Here is an 18,475-nt window from a genome sequence, read left to right on the forward strand (position 1 = left end):
GTTATGAAGGCCAATGGGATGATGAGCTTCATTAAACTTTTCTACGTGGTCTTGCGTGAAAGTGAGGCCATTTTGGCAGGAAAGCGCAGAAAAATTAACCACGATCACAGGAGTGGCCTCCACGTGAGACCTGGAGCAATATCTTCATGGAAACAAGCGACAACTTAACCAAATATCTAATATCATTTATAAAAATAGCACTGGCCTTCACGAAAAGATGTATCACGATCAACTGGATGTCCGATAGCACGCTGGGCTGGGGAAATGAACTGCTGTTACCTACGGAAAAAAAAATCACATAAACGTGACCCTTTGGTAAAGGTCTGTCAGCTGTACCTGGACCACATAGGGGCCCAGACACTAATATAAATGAACAATAAAAGGGGATAAAAGTAACCATTATATAAACCAAAACCAAGTTTCCCCAACTGGACTCATCTACTTGTAATCTCTGAAAATGTGGATATGAAAACAAACTGCAATAGAGAGAGAAAAAATTCAAAGTGCAAAAGGAAGAGTCTTTAAATGAATCCCTGAATGTGTGTTGAGTCTCGTGGTGAAGGGGTAGCAGCTATTCCTGAACCTGGCTATACCTCTTTCCTGATGGGAGCAGTGAGAACAGAGCGGGTGATGTGGATCCTTGATTGCTGCTGCTCTCTGACAGCAGCGTTCCCTGCAAATGTTCTCAATGGTGGAGGGTTTTTACCTGAGATGTCCTGGGCGGTGTCCATACTTTTGCAGAGCTTTTTGCTCAGGGGTATTGGTGTCACAACAGCTCAAACCTACTACAAACTGAACCTTTCACCCCTCACACCCGTAAACCCACTATTTTTCTTGCATCAATGTGCCTGCCTAAATGTTAAAGGTCCCTATTATTCCAGACTCCACCATCCTGCCCGGCCATGTGCTCCAGGCACCCGCAGCCTTCTGCACGTTCTCTTTCTACAAGTCCTTCAGCAGCCTTGTGTTTCCTCAGCACTGCCTGCTCCTCCACCAAGCTCTGCCACAAATCCATTCACTATGAGCTTCCTGCATCACTCCAGAGAAAAGCCCAAGGTTTCTCTCTCTGAATATTGCATTTACTTCATTCTGAAGGGCTGAATTCCTGCAGCTTCCCAATCAAACATCTGCAATCGCCTTTAAATTGTGCCGCTCTGCACAGATTTGTGCCACCTGCTTTTAAACAGGTTAAATCCTATGGGCATTCTGACAGTGTCCTTCCACTCTCTCTCTCTCTCACTCTCACTCTACCGGTGGAACTAAATCCTTCTGCTCAAATTGTTGCTTGGTCTGGGCTTCTGTCCTTTTGCCTGGATTCTCATCCTCTGCTATTTCAGTCTGAACCTTGCCGTCAGCCCGAGGAATAAAAACGTGTGGATATGGATCGGAATTCTTTCTGGCTGAAGCATCTCAAACACTGCTCTCATCTTCGTGTGTACACAGCTAGAGACAAGAACAAATCTTAGAAACATAGAAAAATAGGTGCAGAAGTAGGCCATTTGGCCCTTCAAGCCTACACCACCATTCAATATGATCATGGCTGATCAGTACTCGGTTCCTGTCTTCTCCCCATACCCCCTGATCCTCTTAGCCACAAGGGCCAAATCTAACCTACTCAACAAACACATTCTTCTGAATAACTGGGTGCTCATCAATGCTTTCAAAGCTCTGGATCCCCAGCACAATTTGCATCATTGTGCACGCAGACGAGTGCCCCAGAGTGGTCGATGCTGAATTTTTTTTTAAATTTAACCCTTGAATAAAATTAATCTTGACCTGGAGCACCTTTTACCATCTCGATCCTCTCTCTCCTTCCACATCATCCCTCTCCACCACTCCCCTGGGATAGGTGCAGAAGGTAGCATGTTAAACCGGAAAGTCTGAAGTTGCTGAGGTTGGGTGCAATGCACAGACGTGCTGGAGAACCTCAGCTGGTCACACCGCATCCTAAAGAGGTAAAGGACAACCAACATTTCATGCCTGGGCCCTCCGTCAGGAATGCCCGGAATGTTCCTGTGGTTGCGGTGTGACCCCCTGAGTCTCTCCAGCACATTAGTGCATTTGCAGGGAGTAGAAATCCTTTTCAGTAATGACTTTGGGAGTAAAATCCTGGGCAGCATAAGATCTGACTGATGAAGGAATTCTAATCCACTCGAGGTGAAGCGCCCTGTGCCATGTAACAGAGAGCTCAGAAAATGTTATCTGCAGTCCCCGCAATCAAAGATATATTTTCATTTTTAATTGCACGGCGAATACTAATTCGACAACCAACACCTTCATCCCCACCATGAAAAAAAGGTCAAGTACGTAACAGTCATCCCTGTGGGCAGGATTCTAGCGGAGTTGAAAATCCGTGGGTGCCCGTATCTTGTCCTGAGTCACTGTGAAATCCATCTCCAGGATGTTGGCACTTTATTCCTGTGTGTTTTTTTGAACCTTGCTTAGTGCTAAGTGTTTGAATTAAGATTTTTCCATTAGTTTTTCCTTTTGAATTGAACATTACAATATATGTTAATGCACTTTCCAAAGTGTTTTACAATGTAAACAATATTTTAAAGAAAAATCTGAAGACTTCACCATCTGAGATGCAGGAACTAATCTGTGGCTTCAGCGGGTCTGCGCCCAGGGTTATTTGGATTAGTTGAAACAGGACCGTCTTCCAATGTCTGCAGTAAAACTGGGAGAAAGAGGGTTGGGCTGTCGGTGTCATAGTTAATGACGTCTCATTACAGAACTGAAAGCTTTCAGTCTGTGGTGAACTGATATTCTCATCCCACTGACCAGCATCCCTTCCTGCTCATTCCCATCCATGGGTCCGGGACTCCCTCGCCCTCACGGGTCCCCCTCACACTCGCAGTTCCCCGATCGCCTCAACCACACGGATCCCCTCAACCACGTGGATTAACACCCCCACCTTCAGCCTCGCGGGTCCCCCTCAGATTTCTGGGTCCACGTCCCCGTCCCCCCTCAGCCTTCCGGGTCCCCGTCCCCCCTCAGCCTTCCGGGTCCCCGTCCCCCCTCAGCCTTCCGGGTCCCCGTCCCCCCTCAGCCTTCCGGGTCCCCGTCCCCCCTCAGCCTTCCGGGTCCCCGTCCCCCCTCAGCCTTCCGGGTCCCCGTCCCCCCTCAGCCTTCCGGGTCCCCGTCCCCCCTCAGCCTTCCGGGTCCCCGTCCCCCCTCAGCCTTCCGGGTCCCCGTCCCCCCTCAGCCTTCCGGGTCCCCGTCCCCCCTCAGCCTTCCGGGTCCCCGTCCCCCCTCAGCCTTCCGGGTCCCCGTCCCCCCTCAGCCTTCCGGGTCCCCGTCCCCCCTCAGCCTTCCGGGTCCCCGTCCCCCCTCAGCCTTCCGGGTCCCCGTCCCCCCTCAGCCTTCCGGGTCCCCGTCCCCCCTCAGCCTTCCGGGTCCCCGTCCCCCCTCAGCCTTCCGGGTCCCCGTCCCCCCTCAGCCTTCCGGGTCCCCGTCCCCCCTCAGCCTTCCGGGTCCCCGTCCCCCCTCAGCCTTCCGGGTCCCCGTCCCCCCTCAGCCTTCCGGGTCCCCGTCCCCCCTCAGCCTTCCGGGTCCCCGTCCCCCCTCAGCCTTCCGGGTCCCCGTCCCCCCTCAGCCTTCCGGGTCCCCGTCCCCCCTCAGCCTTCCGGGTCCCCGTCCCCCCTCAGCCTTCCGGGTCCCCGTCCCCCCTCAGCCTTCCGGGTCCCCGTCCCCCCTCAGCCTTCCGGGTCCCCGTCCCCCCCTCAGCCTTCCGGGTCCCGTCCCCCCTCAGCCTTCCGGGTCCCCGTCCCCCCTCAGCCTTCCGGGTCCCCGTCCCCCCTCAGCCTTCCGGGTCCCCGTCCCCCCTCAGCCTTCCGGGTCCCCGTCCCCCCTCAGCCTTCCGGGTCCCCGTCCCCCCTCAGCCTTCCGGGTCCCCGTCCCCCCTCAGCCTTCCGGGTCCCCGTCCCCCCTCAGCCTTCCGGGTCCCCGTCCCCCCTCAGCCTTCCGGGTCCCCGTCCCCCCTCAGCCTTCCGGGTCCCCGTCCCCCCTCAGCCTTCCGGGTCCCCGTCCCCCCTCAGCCTTCCGGGTCCCCGTCCCCCCTCAGCCTTCCGGGTCCCCGTCCCCCCTCAGCCTTCCGGGTCCCCGTCCCCCCTCAGCCTTCCGGGTCCCCGTCCCCCCTCAGCCTTCCGGGTCCCCGTCCCCCCTCAGCCTTCCGGGTCCCCGTCCCCCCTCAGCCTTCCGGGTCCCCGTCCCCCCTCAGCCTTCCGGGTCCCCGTCCCCCCTCAGCCTTCCGGGTCCCCGTCCCCCCTCAGCCTTCCGGGTCCCCGTCCCCCCTCAGCCTTCTGGGTCCCCGTCCCCCCTCAGCCTTCTGGGTCCTGATCACCCTCACCCTTCTGGGTCCTGATCACCCTCACCCCTCTGGGTCCTGATCACCCTCACCCCTCTGGCGGGACCCCGTCACCCTTCTGGGTCCTTGTCCCCTCTCCCAGCAGCCTCAGCATTCCACTGCCCCCCTCAGCCTCGCGAGTCCCCGACCCCCCCCTCAGCCTCGCGGGTCCCCGACGCCCCCCTCAGCCTCGCGGGTCCCCGACCCCCCCCTCAGCCTCGCGGGTCCCCCGACCCCCCTCAGCCTCGCGGGTCCCCCGACCCCCCTCAGCCTCGCCGGTCCCCCGACCCCCCTCAGCCTCGCGGGTCCCCCGACCCCCCTGAGTCTCGCGGGTCCCCCGACCCCCCTCAGTCTCGCGGGCCCGACCCCCCCCTCAGCCTCGCGGGCCCCGACCCCCCCCTCAGCCTCGCGGGCCCCGACCCCCCCCTCAGCCTCGCGGGCCCCGACCCCCCCCCCCAACCTCGCGGGCCCCGACCCCCCCCCCTTCAGCCTCGCGGGTCCCCGACTACCACACACCCTAACGCCACCCCGACCCAAACTCCCTCACGGTTCCCCGGCCCCACCTCACAACCATCTCCCCGCCCGTTCCCCTCCGAGCTCCGGCCGCCCCGGACCCAAAGGGCGACCCGTGGAAACTCCCTCCTCCCTGGTCTCGCTCCCAAAATGCCCCGATTCCCGCCCCTGAAGCACCGACACAAACCTCTCCCGCTCGCGACCAACTGCTCCAAAGGCGGGAAAGATCAACAACATGGCGGCCCCCAGCGGTCGCTCTCGCGAGAGCTTGAGCCACCCCTCCACGGGATCTCTTCGCCAGCCCAGTCCCACTGGGGAAGGGGCCGAGAGCTGCCTCGGGCCTCCAGTCCATCTCCCCTTCAGGCTGCACATTTCCACACCAGGACCTGCCCCACATTCCCCCCCAAGATTCCAGTCCATCCCACCTCCACCACCTTGGCCCAAAGCTCATTCCACGCTCCCACCCCCCTCTGAGGGAAGAAAATCCCCCTTCAATCTCAATCCATGTCCTCCTCTTTGAATCTCTCTCACTCTCCTTGGAAACAGCCTGTCCCCATGGACACGATCCGTCCCCCCTCACAATTTTCAAATCTTCCTCAATCTTCTACGCTCCAGGGAATAAAGTCCCAGCCTGTCCAACCTTCCCCTGGAACTCAAACCCCGAAAGCCAGACCACCTTCTTGTCCCTCTCCTCGACGCGCTGTCTCATTCCTATCCTTCCTCTCCTCCGGCCACCCAAACGGCACACAACGTTCCCAAGTTGGCCTCACCCATGCCTCGTCCAACTTCCTCGTGGCCTCCCACCTCCTGCACTCAATCCTCTCATTTCTGAAGGCCAAAATACCAGAAGCTTTCTTCACTCCCCCCACCCACCCCCCATCTCCACATGGGACTCCACTTTCGGGCAGTTCTGTACCACAGTTCCTCAATCCCTTTGTTTGACAACACTCCTCAATGGTGTACCATTTAACATTCAAACTCTTACGTTTTAAGAATCAATTGCAGAGATCCATGGATGTGGGAAGTCAGGAGGGTTAGGGACTGGGTGCAGGTCGATGAGACTGGCAGAATGATATTTCACCATGAACGAGAAGGGCTGAAGGGTCCCTTTTCTTTGCTGTGGGGTTTCTAGGGTAGAGTTCACACCATTCTCAGGAAGGAGGATGAGCAGACAGGTGTCATGGTCCATGGGTAGGAATGGTGATGAGATCCTGCCAGGAGAGATGAGGGAGTTAAGTGCGAAGGTGAAGGGCACAACCAAGGGGTCTCTGTCTGTCTGTGTGCGTGTGTCACTACGTCTGTGTGTTTCTCTCTATGTCTCTGTGTGTCTCTGTGTCTGTGTGTGTGTCTCTCTCTGTGTCTGTGTCTCTCTCTCTCTGTCTGTCTATCGGTCTGTGTGTGTATCTGTGACTGTGTGATTCTCTGTGTCTGTGTGTCTCTGTCTGTGTGTGTCTCTCTGTGTCTGTTTGTGTGTCTCTGTCTGTGTCTCTTTGTGTGTCACTGTCTGTGTCTCTTTGTGTGTCTCTCTCCCTGTGGCACAATGTGTGTCTCTCTGTGTCTGTATGTTTGTGTGTCTCTCTCTCTCTGTCTCTTTCTGTGTCTCTGTATCTGTGTGTGTGTCTGTCTGTGTCTCTCTGTCTGTGTCTCTCTCTCTGTCTGTGTCTCTCTCTGTGTCGCTGTCTGTGTGTCTCTCTGTCTGTGTCTCTATATCTGTGTGTCTGTGTGTCTATGTCTCTGTGTGTGTCTCTCTCTATCTATGTCTGTGTGTATGTATCTGTGTGTGTCTGTCTCTCTGTGTCGTGTGTTTGTCTCTGTCTCTGACTGTGTGTGTGTCTGTCTCTTTGTGTCGTGTGTGTGTCTCTCTCTGTCTGTGTGTGTGTCTCTCTGTCTGTCTGTGTCTGTCTGTGTGTGTCTCTGTCTGTCTGTCTCTCGCTGTCAGTGTCTCTCTCTCTGTCTCTGTCTGTGTGTGTTTCTCTGTGTGTCTGTGTGTGTGTATCTGTCTCTCTGTGTCTGTGTGTGTGTGTCTGTCTGTCTGGGTATGTGTGTGTCGCTCTCTCTCGGTGTCTCTAATATATGCTTATTCATTACCCACCATTATCCATCCCTACTGGTGGTGCGGGCTTTGTTCCCCAAGGCGTCCGTATTGGCTGCCCATAGACCATCTCTGCCCCAACGCATTCCTCGGTGTCACCTGCATTAAAATCAAGATGGCATCAGCACCTTTTTGGACACTTTTAGCTGTGTTTCCTCAGTTCTTCTGGCCAGTTTTGTGTTTCGTTCACACATTCCTGCTTCCTGGGGTTCACGGCACTCGTGGAAGATCGCCAGTTCCTGAAACAATTCTTCATTCATCTTATTTGTAACATTTTTACATTTAATTTAACATATGCATTAAAAAACTTAAATTTCTTGTTTGAAAATAAGATAAAATTAATGCATAGTGATTTAAAAAGTAACCCCTCCCACAGCTGCCCAATAGAAAACAATAAAGAGAGGAAACATCTAGATAGTATTTATAAAAATTGACCAAAACTCTCAAATAAAATCTTGGTTTTCTTGGTTTTAGGAGTCAGAAAGTTCGTGTTGGGTGGTTAAAACTTAATTCTGACAATTGGTAAATACACATCCCAAATCTTCAAAAGAGAAATTCAAATTTGTTCCGTGAATTCGATGTAATTATTTCAAGTGGGAATCAACGGCCTATTTCAGTGTGGCCATCGACCCATTCCCAAATACGCATCGGACTTCCAAGTTACTGCCACACATTTTAACCCTATAACAATTACAGCACAGAAACAGGTCACTTGGCCCTTCTTGTCTGCACTGAACTAAATACTCTCCTCTCGTACCACCTCTCTGCATTCCCCTCCCCTCCAATTTTCCCTGAAATGACAAAATGGACCCTGCCGCCACTATTTCTCCCGGAAGCTCACTCCACTCAGCCACCACTCTGAGTAAAGAAGTTCCCCCTCATGTTACTTCCAAACTTTTACCTCCTGTTTCAATCTCTGCTCCCGCAATGAAAAAAGTCTATCCACATCAACTCGTTCTATCCTCCTAGTAATTTTAAAGACCTCGATCAAATCCCCTCTCAACCATCTACAATCCATAGAATAAAGACTTCATTTGCTGAATCTTTCTTTGTAATCTAGTTGCTGATATCCAGGTAACATTGACTTAAATCTTCTCTGCACCCTCTCTACTTTGTTGATAGCTTTCCTCTCATTTGGTGACCAGAACTGCACACAGTACTCTCAACAGGGCCTCACCAATATCTTGTCTAGTCTCAACCTCACTGCCCGACTCCCGTATTCTATGCTATGGTTGATCAAGGCCAGCTATTTGAACAGATTCTTTTCGAGGTACTCTCTGATTACCCTCCAATAATTAACCTATCACTGTCAGGCTCACCTGGTTGGCTTTTGAAGCCGTTTTTAAACAAAGGAACATTAGATTACATCCATTCCTCTGGCACCTCACCCGTGGATAAACAGGTTTTAAATATTTCTGTCAGAGCCCTTGCAATTTCTACTCTTCTTTCCCTCAAGGCCAAGGGAATATCATGTCAGACCTCCATTAACCGACAGACAAAAATCAGCCATCACAAGGTGAAGGCAGGACAGTAGACCCACCTCTCCAGCACGAGTCATGGATCAAGTGAGCACTGACTGCAAGAAGTTTCTACATCCTCTTGGTGTCTATGTGGATTTCCTCCCACACTCCACAGCTCAAGGTGGCCGTAAGTTCATTGGCGAATTGGGAAACTCAAGACCATGGGGTGGAAGTGCACATTCTGGTCCTGGGGGCATCAATTCAATTCAACTGCATGGATTAACCTTTGGGCACGACCTGATCTTTTTCTGGTTTCAAACTCATTATTTTTGAAAATTGTATGTGCACCTCTAATGCAACACGACTGCTGCTAAACAGGCTTCTTGATGCATATCCATGACAAGAACTCGGGAGAATCTGATTTGGTTACTAGACTTTTGAACAGAACAGTGTCTGGACATTTTATCCCTAAACTGAAACTTTATAGACATACAGAACAAAAACAGGGCAAAACAAGCTTGTGTCTCACCAATACCACAATTCACAGACACTTTTTAAGTTCTCAAGGGTGGCAGAAAACAAAAAGAACAGACAAACTCCTTCCACACTGTCACTTTGAGAGCTTTGGACTCACCATGCTAGAAATATTGCCAAGCCATCACTCTCTCTCCAAATCAATGACCAAAAGTACTGGCTGAGCGATAGATTTGAGACATTTTACCCGCTATGTAGCAATCAGGCACAAGGGAAAGTGGTGCTTCCATTGTAAAGTATTTAGGAATCTCAGACCACAAACAACCTTCACCCCAAAAAACAAGCAATTCTCCACAATAAAACTAGGTTTCCTTCCTGTCTGCAAGCATCTGCTCTCTTGAGTCTGAATGGCACAACTGGGGAAACCGTTTCAAACCCATGACCTGAAACAGCATATTCTCTTCCCCTAATTGGAGCTGTCTTGAATTGGCCACCATTGCCCGAGCAAGAATGAACTGGGAGATCTCACACTTGCTCCTTCACAGGTGAGACCTCCCTGTTCATTGGAGCTCCATATTATCCATCTTGCTCTATTTTGTTAACCTTAATCAAGTCTCCTCTCATTCTCCAACACTCCCATGAAAAATAAAAATCATGTATCCTGAAGTTCGCGAGTCCGGACACCAGGTGGTGGTATTATACCTAGATCTCTCTCTCTCTCTCTCCCTCTCTCCCTCTCTCATCATGTATGCAGTACTCGGTGTGAACAGGCGGTGGCAGCACTTTACAGCCCTTGCAATCTGCAGCTTGGACAGGAGATGGTTGGTTTGTACCTCGTGGGCTCTTGCACCAAGATTGAAGATTTGGAGATTTCCCATTGATTGGCAGAGAACATGCACGACATCACATCCAACCCTGAGATTCCCTTTTTCCTGTAGACACGACCGAATTCCCACGAATGGATTGGGAAATCAATGTTCCCGGGTACACGTCCTATAGAAAAGACAGAAAGTTGAGAAGAGGGGGTGGGGTAGCTCTGTTGGTAAGAAATGAAATTCAGGCGTTTGAAAGGAAAGACATTGAAACAGGTGGGTAGAGTCTGTTTGGATAGAATTAAGAAATTGTAAAGGCATGAGGACCATAATGGGGGAAATTTACAGGCCTCCGAAAAGTAGTTCAGATATCGGTGGCAGTATAAATCAGGAATTAAGAGTGGCATGTCAAAGTGGTAGCAATACGGTAGTTATGGGGGACTTCAACATGAAGGTGGACTGGGATAATCAGACGGGGGCAGGAACACAAGAGTGAGTTTATTGAATGTCTACGAGATACTTTCTTGGAGCAGCTAGTGGAGGAACATACCATGAGGAAGTCGATTCAGGACTTGGTACATTGCAGCAACACAGAGTTAATAAGTGACCTCGATGTAGGAGAGCCATTAGGGAATAGTGAGCATGGTATGGTTACTTTTGAGCTGCAATTAGAAAGGGAAAAAGAAAGGAAGTCGGAAGCATCTGTACTGCAGTTAAATAAAGGGGATTATGCAGCTATGAGGGAGGATCTAGCCAAAATAAAATGGAAAGATACACTAGCTGGTAGGACAACTCGGGAAAAATGGCAGGTGTTTTTGGACATTTTCCACAGGATTCAGGACAAATTTATTCCAAAGTGGAGGAAATGCCCTAGGAGATGCAAATGGCAGCCGTGACTAACTAATGAAATCAAGTGCAATATCAAATCCAAAGGGAGTAAGTATAAGATAGCGAAGTGGAGTGGGAAGCTAGAGGATTGGGAAACCTTCAAAGAGCATCAGAGGGTAACTAAGAAAGTCATAAGAGAGGGGAAAATGAAGTATGAGAGGAAATTAGCAAATAATATCTTGGAGGATAGCAAAAGCTTTTTTAAATATGTGAAGAGGAAGAAATTGGTTCGGTCTAAAATTGGTCCATTAAGAATGGAAAAGGCTGGAATTATTACCGGAAACAAGGAGATGGCTGAGGAATTTAACAAATACTTTGCATCGGTCTTCACCAAGGAGGATATAGGTTATGGTCAGTTAGGGGGTAGTGGTCATGTGGTATCAAGAGACTTGGGGAACTTTCCTGGGGAAGTAGGGGATCTAATGGATATCCGGATCTAGAAGCAGGAGGTTGTGAGTAAATTGTTGGGACTGAGGGCTGATAAAACCCCAGGGCCTGATGGGCTGCATCCCAGGGTGCTTAAAGAAGTTGCTATGGAAATTGTGGAGGCACTGGTCGACATTTTCCAAAGTTCCATAGATTCAGGGGAGGTCCCTGAGGATTGGAGAATGGATGATGTGGTGCCGATTTTTAAGAAGGGAGGGAGGGAGAAAACGGTAAATTATAGACCGGTCAGCCTGACGTCAGTGGTGGGGAAGATATTGGAATCTATCATAAAAGGAGTAATAGCAGAACACTTAGGCAGAAATAATAGTATAAGGGCTAGTCAGCATGGATTCCTTAAGGGTAAGTCATGCTTGACTAATCTTCTGGAATTTTTCGAGGATGTGACAAAGAGGGTGGACTTGGGAGAGCCAGTGGATGGGGTGTATTTGGACTTCCAGAAGGAAGACGAGTGGGCAAGATCAGGGAGCATGCAATTGGAGGTAAGGTGCTGACATGGATCGGAAATTGGTTAAGAAATAGGAAACAAAGGGTTGGAGTAAGCCGGTCCTTTTCAGGATGGCAGGATGTGACGAGTGAAGTGCCGCAGGGATCGGTATTGGGTCCTCAGTTGTTTGTAATTTATGTAAATGATTTGGATGAGGGGATTATTAATAACATGAGCAAATTTGCAGATGACACTAAACTGGGTGGCGGTGTGGGGTGTGAGGAGGATGTCAAGAAAATGCAGAGGGACTTGGACAGGTTGGGGGTGTGGGCTGCTGAATGGAAGATGACGTTCAATGTGAGCAAATGTGAGGTTATCCATTTTGGGGGCAATAATAGGAAAGCTGAGTATTATTTAATTGGAGACAAGCTCGGGAGTGGGGAGGAGCAAATGGATCTGGGTGTACTTGTTCACCGGTCACTGAAGGCTAACATGCAGGTTCAAAAAGCTGTGAAGAAGGCAAATGGCATGTTGGCTTTCATAAAGAGGGGATTGGAGTATAGGAACAGAGACACCCTTCTGCAGTTGTACAGGGCCCTGGTGAGACCCCACCTGGAGTAATGCGTCCAGTACTGGTCTCCAGTTTTGAGGAAGGACATACTAGCTATAGAGGGTGTGCAGCGCAGATTTACAAGGTTAGTTCCAGGGATGGCGGGGTTGACATATGCTGAAAGGCTAGAGAAACTGGACTTGTATCCGATGGAGTTTAGAAGGATGAGGGGGGACATGATTGAGGTATACAAAATTATCAGGGGGATGGACAGGGTGAAGTCGGATTACTTGTTCCCAGTGATGGGGGAGACGAGGACTCGAGGGCATAGTTTAAGAATACAGGGAAGGCCCTTTAGGACGGAGATGAGAAAACATTTTTTTACCCAGAGAAGTGTGAATCTGTGGAATGCTCTGCCACAGAGGGTGGTAGAGGCAGATTCGCTGATTATGTTCAAAAGAGAGTTAGATAAGACTCTAGTGGGCAAAGGAGTTAAGGGTTATGGGGATAAGGCTGGAAAGGGGTACTGATAGTAGTGATCAGCCATGATCTGTAAAATGGTGGTGCTGGCTCGACAGGCCGGAGGGCCTACTCCTGCTCCTATTGTCTATTGAACCATTCCTCCAAGGTCCCTCTGTTCCTCAATGCCCTCCCCTTCACTGCATACGTACGTCTTGGTTATTCTTCCCAAAATAAAGCACCTCACACTTACCTACATTAAACTCCATCTGCCATCTTTCCAAACAGTCCAAATCCTTTTGTAGTCCATGAAAACCCTCCTCACTCTCCACAACTCTTGAAAATAAGCAAAAAGTATTACGTTATGTTAAGCTTTCCTTTGAAAATTTTAATAAAATTTAATAGAATATTTCAGGCCAATGGGACGCCAGGCATCATTAATCTTTCCATGTACGGCGTGGTCGTGCGTGAAAGTGTGGCCATTTTGGCCAAAAAAGCGCAGTAAAACGAACCGCGATCACAGGAGTGGCCTCCACAGTCGACCCGCAGCAATATCTTTGAGGTAATTTCATGGAAACAAACGACAACTTAAGCAAATATCAAATCTCATTTATAAAAATGGCACTGGCTTTGTCCTTTGACTGTTGGTTCCGTGATTAGACAGGGATGACTTAAAAGTGTGGTGGGGAAAGAAAGTGTTTGAAAACAATGAAATAACAAATGAAGGGCAGGGGAGTGGATGTGGGGTGTGTGGATTTTAGTGAGGCCTTTGACAGGGTTGCCCAGGGTAGATTCATTCTGATAGTCATGAGGCAAAGGATCTGTGGAACCTTGGTTGTGTGGATTCAGAATTAGTTTGCCTGCAGAAAGAGGTTCTCAACCTTCATCTTCTCACTCACGTACCACCTTAAGTAATCTCTGAACATTAAGGGATTGCTTCATGTGGTAGGTGAGTGGGAAGGGAAGGTTGAGAATGACGCTTCTAGATTGTTCATATGATTATTTTAAAATAGGGTTTGAACTTTCTTTCCACCCACTTACCACTAAAAGTGGTATGTGAGTGCAAGGAAAAAGGTTGAGAACCATTGGTTTAGTACGTTATATTTAAGGAGTGAATATATGGGCTAGAACAACATCAAGGCCTGAAGGGCCTGTACTGTGCGGTGTTCTCTGGATCTGCTGATCAATGGCCAGGGTTACCCATCCAGTATGGACACTGCAACTGAGTAAGGCAAGAGGAAACTTCTTCAGTATTTCCAGCCCATCTGTAACCATGACCTAAACGTCAATATTGGTCTCAGCTCAGAAAAGAACGGGGAGGCCACAACTACAATTCAGAGGTTCAGAGATTGTGGTGGATTGAGAGACAGGATCGCCCTCGCTGGACGGTAAGGCACCTGAATGATGATATTTGGTGTCCAAAATAGGAACTTCTCTTATTTTTGATCATTGAGCCCATGGTAAAACCTTCATTTCACTTCAAGTCACACTTTCCAAGAATGTGTCGACAACATTGAGGACCAGCTGTAGGCCCTGGTGGGTTCACCTTCAAGTCCCAGCAACAACCTAACCAATCTCTGCACTCCTTCAATCACATGGATTCTGCAATTTGGTGACTTGGTCCTCCAAATATGAAACAGCTAAAGCAACCTGAAAAAATCCCGTTTAATCCAAATATTTTTAGTCTCTTCCAGGAAAAATATTCTAGGATCCATTGGGAGTGTTCAAAATTTTAATTTTGGACCAAAATGTATATATTTTGGACAAACCCAAGTAGAATATATAAACATAGAAAAATAGGTGCAGGATTCGGCCATTTTGCCCTTCAAACCTACCCTGCCATTCAATACGATCATGGCTGATCAGTACCCAGTTCCTGCCTTCTCTCCATACCTCCTGATCCCCTTAGCCACAAGGGCCAATTCTAACCTACTCTTGAACATTGACAAGGAACCAGCCTCAACTACTTTCTGTAGCAAAGAATTCCATAGATCCATCATCCTCCAAGAGAGGAAATCTTTCCTCATCTCGGTCCTGAAAACCTTCCCCCAATGCCTGAAGAGGGCGCATAAAATCAGTGAACTGGTGCGGACTCGAAAGGCCAACATGGCCTGTTTCCGCTCCGTAAATGGTTATATGGTTATAGTATGGTTATCCTTAAACTGTAACCCCTGGTTCTGTTTTTCCCAGCATTGCAAACAACCTACCCGCATCTAGTCTATCTAAACCCTTTAGAATTTTGTTTCTATAAGATCCACCTTCAATTTCCTAAATTCCAGAGAATACAAGCCTAGTCTATCCAACCTTTCTTCATCTGCAAGTCCTTCCATCCCTGGTATCAGTCTAGTGAATCTTCTCTGCACCCACTCCACGGCGAGGATGTCCTTCCTCGGATTAAAGAGGCCAAAACAGCACGCAGTATTGCAGGTGTGGTCTCACCAAGGCCGTGTATGGCTGCAGCAGGATCTCTGTACTCAAGTCCTCTTGCTATGAATGCCTTCCTCACCGCCTGTTGCACCTGCATGCCCACTTTCAACGACTGATGCACAGCAACACCCAAGTCTCTCTGCATTTCCTGAACAGATACCGTTGAGATAATAGTCCTCTTTCCTGTTCTTGCCTCCAAAGTGGATCACCTCACATTTATCCACATAAAAGAACCTACTTTATTACATCCAAGACAAATCTGATAATGTCAAATTAAATTTATTTAAATTGGGTTTCAAGTATAATCGATGTAAAAAAGATTATATTGTGCCAGTCTCGACCTGACATTAATAATTTTAGTTGTACTTAATGATTTTCATATTTTAACTTTCAAATCAGATTCCCATTTTAATCTTGATTGATGAATTTCTAATTTAGCAGCTTTTTTTCTGTACATTTCTGAAATAACTCCATTAGTGATCACAGACAAAGGAACAGAACCAGGCCACTAGGCCCATCGAGTCTGTTCCATAAATCTACACTAAGCTACTCTACACTAGTTCTCATTTTTGGCCTTTCCCCCATAATCCCTTGATGCCCTCACTAATGAGATATTTGTCGTTCTTTTTAAAATACTCCCAGCGATCTGGCTTCCACTGCTGTATGCCGCAGTGAGTTCCACACATCCACGACCCTCTGGCTAAAGAAGTTCTTCCTGATCTCTTTTATACGGATAACCTCTCATTTTCAGACTATGAATAGTTTTCCGCCTGTTTAATATTTCCACTCGGAGACGAGGCTTGTATTATACGTTATCTTTTCTAATGGAATACAAGACCTCCTTTCTGAATGCCACCATTGAATACTCGTCATTTTCTAGCCCCAGCTAAAGCCAATCTCAAAGAGCAATTTGAGACTCATCTAATTTTAATTCTAAACTCAATTTCTTCATATCACCCAATAAAAATACCTTAGGATCAAGTGAAAGTTTAAATTTTAATAAGTTCCTTGATTCTATCCCAGAAAGGTTTCACGTAATCAAGTCGAGTGCAAGAAAGAGCCAACTTGCTCATGGCACCTAAAGCACCAATTTACGTGAAACTCCACGAGTTCCACCTACCTACTTCCCTTGCCCATAACCCTCCCACCCCCTCGCATCCATGTACTCATATAACCTCATCTTAAATGACAGAATTGACCCTGGCGCAACTTCTTCCAGTAGATCATTCCACTCAGCCACCACTCTGAGTGAAGAAGCATCCTCCTGTATTACTTAAGTTTTGCCCCTTAACTTATGACCCCTTGTTCCAATCTCTGCTCCCCTTAGGGGAAAGAGCCTATTCACGGCTACTCTATCTATTCCATTGATAATTTTAAATACCTCTATCAAATCCCCGCTCAACCCTCTACGCTCCAATGAATGAAGTCCCAGTCTACTCAATCTTTCTACGTATTCAAAATACTGCAATCCAGGCAACATTTTCGTCAAACTTCTTTGCACTCTCTCTACCTTATTGATATCCTTCCTATAATTTGGAGTCCAGAACGGCATACAATACTCCAAACTTGGCCTCACCAACACTCTGAACATCACCTCCCCAGATCCTATATTCCATGCTATGATTTATAAAGGCCAGCGTACCCAAAGCCTTCTTTCTCCATGGGAATCCACCTTCAAATTTAAAACTAATTTGGCAGGGGGAAGGGAACAGGACTGATAGGGAAGCAGATAGGAGAGTGAATATAGGGGTGGTTCTGTTAGACGGTGAAACAATAAGGAAAAAGGGAACTAAAAGTGATAGGAGAGTAGGGGCAAGTGCATCGAGAACAAAGATGGATGGAGAATGGAGATATGGTATCAAGGTATTGTGTATGAATGCACGGAGTGTAAGGAATAAAATGGATGAGCTTGAGGCGCAAATGGCAATGGGAGGTTATGACATTGTCGGAGTTACGGAGACATGGCTGCGGGAAAGGCAGGATTGGGAAATCAATGTTCCCAGGTACACATCCTATAGAAAAGACAGAAAGTTAGGAAGAGGAGGTGGGGTAGCTCTGTTGGTAAGAAATGAAATTCAGGCCTTTGAAAGGAAAGACATTGAAACAGGTGGGTAGAGTCTGTTTGGATAGAATTAAGAAATTGTAAAGGCATGAGACCATAATGGGGGTCATTTACAGGCCTCCGAAAATTAACTTAGATCTCGGTAGAAGTATAAATCAGGAATTAACAGTGGCATGTCAAAGTGGTAGCAATACAGTAGTTATGGGGGACTTCAACATGAAGGTGGACTGGGATAATCAGACGGGGGCAGGAACACATGAGTGAGTTTATTGAATGTCTACGAGATACTTTCTTGGAGCAGCTAGTGGAGGAACATAGCATGGGGAAGTCGATTCTGGACTTGGTGCTGTGCAGCAACGCAGAGTTAATAAGTGACTTCGATGTAGGAGAGCCATTAGGGAATAGTGAGCATGGTATGGTTACTTTTGAGCTGCAATTAGAAAGGGAAAAAGAAAGGAAGTCGGAAGCATCTGTACTGCAGTTAAATAAAGGGGATTATGCAGCTATGAGGGAGGAGCTAGCCAAAATAAAATGGAAAGATACACTAGCTGGGAGGACAACTGGGGAAAATGGCAGATATTTTTGGACATTTTTTTTACAGGATTCAAGACAAATTTATTCCAAAGTGGAGGAAAGGCTCTAGGAGATGCAAATGGCAGTCGTGGCTAACTAATGAAATCAAGTGCAATATCAAATCCAAAGGGAGTAAGTATAAGATAGCAAAGTGGAGTGGGAAGCTAGAGGATTGGGAAACCTTCAAAGAGCATCAGAGGGTAACTAAGAAAGTCATAAGAGAGGGGAAAATGAAGTATGAGAGGAAATTAGCAAATAATATCATGGAGGATAGCAAAAGCTTTTTTAAATATGTGAAGAGGAAGAAATTGGTTCGGTCTAAAATTGGCCCATCAAGAATGGAAAAGGGTGGAATTATTACCGGAAACAAGGAGTTAGCTGAGGAATTGAACAAATACTTTGCATTTGTCTTCACCAAGGAGGATATAGGTTATGGTCAGTTAGGGGGTAGTGGTCATGCGGTATCAAGAGACTTGGGGAACTTTCCTGGGGAAGTAGGGGATCTAATGCATATCCAGATCTAGAAGGAGGAGGTTGTGAGTAAATTGTTGGGACTGAGGGCTGATAAATCCCCAGGGCCTGATGGGCTGCATCCCAGGGTGCTTAAAGAAGTTGCTATGGAAATTGTGGAGGCACTGGTCGACATTTTCCAAAGTTCCATAGATTCGGGGGAGGTCCCTGAGGATTGGAGAGTGGCTGATGTGGTGCCGATTTTTAAGAAGGGAGGGAGGGAGAAAACGGGAAATCATAGCCTGACGTCAGCCTGACGTCAGTGGTGGGGAAGATATTGGAATCTATCATAAAAGGAGTAATAGCAGAACACTTAGGCAGAAATAATAGTATAAGGGCTCGTCAGCATGGATTCCTTAAGGGTAAGTCATGCTTGACTAACCTTCTGGAATTTTTCGAGGATGTGACAAAGAGGGTGGACTTGGGAGAGCCAGTGGAT

Source organism: Narcine bancroftii, unplaced genomic scaffold (assembly GCF_036971445.1).
Source record: "Narcine bancroftii isolate sNarBan1 unplaced genomic scaffold, sNarBan1.hap1 Scaffold_233, whole genome shotgun sequence".
NCBI classification, from domain to species: Eukaryota; Metazoa; Chordata; class Chondrichthyes; order Torpediniformes; family Narcinidae; genus Narcine; species Narcine bancroftii.